At 32.2% G+C, this 3,944-nt stretch overlaps 1 long non-coding RNA gene across 1 annotated transcript; it reads right to left on the minus strand.

Moving 5' to 3' along the window:
* Positions 1–2,013: 2,013 nt before the first annotated feature.
* LOC148782593 (uncharacterized) lies at positions 2,014–3,325 on the minus strand. The gene is made up of 2 exons (XR_016053622.1): positions 2,472–3,325; positions 2,014–2,386 (listed from the first exon to the last, which is right to left on the minus strand). It is a non-coding gene; the product is annotated as an uncharacterized LOC148782593 (long non-coding RNA).
* Positions 3,326–3,944: the final 619 nt, after the last annotated feature.

A 3,944-nucleotide genomic window follows, 5' to 3' on the forward strand; every position in this document is an offset into this window, starting at 1 on the left:
TTATTTCTAAAACTCCTAAAACTCTCATTTGAATAATAAATTCAGAAGGCAAGCTTTGAATCCTTATTTTAAATCTCGTAGTCGTAAATTATTTAATTAAAGATAAATTCCATAAATTAAGTAAATACTATTTATTTGGACTCTACTATCGAACTATAATTAAACTCAAACCTCTTCCATGACTCAGAAGAGTTCACTCGAACTCGGCCGAGTAACTTGTGGTGAGGCAAGTTGGTGCCAACTCACACCTCACTGGAAACCCCCTAAAAGAACTAAAAAGAATGTTACAAAAGAAAATAATATAAATGACCAATAAATTACTTAGAAATGATTTTTTAGATGATTTTGATAGTTTTGAGGATGATTTGAGACATCATACTTTTCTCTTATCTAATTACCTAACCATATGATTTTTCTTTTTATTTTTTTAGAATTGTATTTTTGAGAAAAAAGTTTATATAAGGTATCAACTTTATACCTTGCAAGTAAGGTGCACTTCATAAATCCATTAAACAAGAAGTATTTCGAAGTTGAAAAATGCTCAAATTGACCATCTCAACCTTGAGAAGTTGGATATGAAGAAAAGAAAGAAAAAAAATTGCAAGTTCCAAATATAGTGTATCTTGTTATAAGTTATTTAGACCATCTATTTTCAATATTTTCAAGTGTTTATAGATCTATTCAATCTACACAATTTTTTGAAATTTATAGGGATGAAGATAGATTTTCAGGCTATTGTAAAATTTTAGACTACCAAATTGCATCAAAATTTAGAGGTGTTCCTTACTTCTATAGTATAAGGTGGGTAGCTTAAACAAACCTCATAGCTCGATTTTTATCTAAAGGGAAAATCGTTTATTAATTATAACATTTTGATATTTGCAAAAGAAAAATAGGAAAAAAACGTTGCTTGGAAGCACAGGATATATCACGTATGGGTAGTTGTTATGGTAGCTGATCATACATGGAGAAATATGGCTAATGAATGGATAAATACATGGGTGCGGTTTGTATAGAGCCTCAACCAAAAGTTAAGCGCAGCTTCAAATAGGGTCGAGGGTCGAGAAATGTGGTTTCAATATTGGATATCTTTGTGATAGCGTTAAAATATATTTTGATTTTTAATTATAAAATTTAAAGCTTAAAAAATAGTGTAGATCGAGCCGATCTATGAAAACTTGAAAATCTTGAAAATTGAGAGTCAAAAAATGCATCTCAAGATGCACTATTTTCAAAGCTTAAACTTTAAATTTGACCTCCATTTTTTTTATCATGTCCATACATCTTGATGTCAAGATGATCAATTAACTTGAAATTTGAAATCCATTATTTTTATCATGTCCATACATCTTGATGTCAAGATGATCCATTTGAGGATTTGGTCAAATTGAAGATATTTGAGCATCAAAACAACCTCTTCTAGTGAAATTTTTGAGGGGGCTTCAATTTGATTGTTTAGAGCCTCGGCTCTATATAAACTTTTTCCTAAATACATTGACCATTGAAGTGCATGAAATGTGTAAAAATATTACCAATTTTATCGAGAAAAAGAATAATAATATAATTTCTACATAATAATCATTGAATTTGGTTGTTCCATCATTGCATCATGATAATCATGTCACCCATGATAAGGATGGTTCCCATATCGCATTTATGGTCATAAAGATTAATCATAATCTAGTTTTTATTTTAAGACTCAATTCAATGATAAGACTAACTAGCATACATATTTGTTATCCGCTCTAATCTTAGGCTGAAAATCCTTTGAATAAAAAAAGATTATGTAACATCAACCAATCAAGCTGATTGAGAAAGCAAATCTAACAACACTGGTTTTGATGTATTGCATATAAAATACTAATCCTCCAAGCTCTGAGAAGAAGGTGACAGAAAAATTATATCTAAAAACTAAAGAATAATTATCCGCTTTAATCTTAGGTTGGAAATCTTTTGAATGAAGAAAGATTGTGTAACATCATTATATCTAAAAACTAAAGAATAATTATCCGCTTTAATCTTAGGTTGGAAATCTTTTGAATGAAGAAAGATTGTGTAACATCAACCAATCAGCATGATTGGGAAAACAAATCAAACAAAATTGGTTTTGATATGTTGCATATGAGCTACAAAATACTAATCCTCCAAGCTCTTATTTCTATGTGAGAAGAGAACGACAAAAAATTATAATTAAAAACTAAAGAATAAAAAGAAAGACATAAATTGAAAACCCTCAACTCACTCGGCGCCATCCAAACCAGCTCCTCTTTTTGCTTTGTTTCACTATTGATATCCTTCTGAATGAGTATCCATTGTTCGTCACTCGTGATCTCTTCCATGAGACCAATCTCACGCTTTATGGGGATGATCCTCCAAGCTCTTATTTCTATGTGAGAAGAGAACGACAAAACAAATTATAATTAATAACTAAAGAATAAAAAGAAAGACATAAATTGAAAACCTCAACTCACTCGGCGCCATCCAAACCAGCTCCTCTTTTTGCTTTGCTTTGTTTCACTATTGAGATCCTTCTGAATGAGTATCCATTGTTCTTCATTCGTGATCTCTTCCATGAGACCAATCTCATGCTTTATGGGGATGATCGTGATGTCCAACTGCTCTAATGTCTTCTTTTTCTTAGGCATGTAAACGTTGTCTCTTTCAATTGCATGGCAATGGTTGTACTGTCTTGGTCGAGATTCTTTTTTTTTCTTGTATAAAAGTGAACAAAAATAACATATCCAAATAATGCTTGTACCTATAAAGAAGAGAGCCAAGAATTGTAGAGGAAGAAATCGAGGTGGAGGATTGATGGGATTTTGGTGAATATGTGATCTTAATGTGTATAAGGATGCGTGGTAAGGGAAAAGCTTAATTCGAAGGGCAGTGGGAATGCGTTCCATCTTTTACCAAATAAGTAGAAGCTTTGAATTCAATGAGGATGTGAGGAAGGGAATGATGTGAGATAAAAGAACATAAACACAAAGATCTACGTGATTCAGCAAGTTACTACATGCATAGGGCAGCAAAATTCTCTTCCACTAATCAAATTCAATGAAGATGTGAGGAAGAGAATGATGTGAGATAAAAGAACAGAAACACAAAGATGCAAGTTACTACATGCATAAGGCAGCAAAATTCTCTACCACTAATCAAAATCTCAAGAAAGACCAGTTAACTTCTCACATACCCATCTCTCAAAAGAGGATCTCTCAAAACAGGAAACCATATGGGAACCACTCCAAAAGAAGAAACCATATGGCAACCACGTGAGATGAAATCCACAGGTTAATGTAGATAACCATATTTCTTTCAGGAATGAGATACATTCTCTCTCCATAGCTTGTAGATATCCATATGGCGAATGAGATACATTCTCTCTCCATAGGTTCCCCTTTAAATTCTCATTCTCTCTCTCTCTCTCTCCATAGATTCACGTAGATATTCCATTTCCCATAAAAATAGGATTCAGTATTGGCTTAAACCATATCACGTGCTGTCCTTCCTTAATCATACGGATTCACACCCATCTTCATACTAACTTCACCCACAAAAATAGGTCACGCCATATATTTGTAAAATATTGCTTCATCCTTATCTAACATTGGGAATATCTTCAAAAAAATAAGAACAATTTTATAAGGACCCATAAGGATAATTTCATAAGGATATCAATATCTTAAAGGCATAGGACAATTTTATAAAAACGTTTGAATTTGATAAAAATACGAGGAGACACTTACTGGCATGTTTGGTTTATGTTAAACACGAAAAAATTCTCTCATGCGGTTGATGCTAATCAATTAAGCACATGCTCTTCTCATATTTTCCCTTACTTACCAATTAAGCCCAAGCTTTTTTTCCTATCTTCCCTTACTTAACATAGAAAACTTTGATATTATTATTTTATTCATCATATTATATCTTTCCTGGCCTAACATAAA

This window comes from Amborella trichopoda, chromosome 4, assembly GCF_054954075.1.
Source record: "Amborella trichopoda isolate Santa Cruz 75 chromosome 4, AtrichopodaSantaCruz75HAP2 v2.0, whole genome shotgun sequence".
NCBI lineage: Eukaryota > Viridiplantae > Streptophyta > Magnoliopsida > Amborellales > Amborellaceae > Amborella > Amborella trichopoda.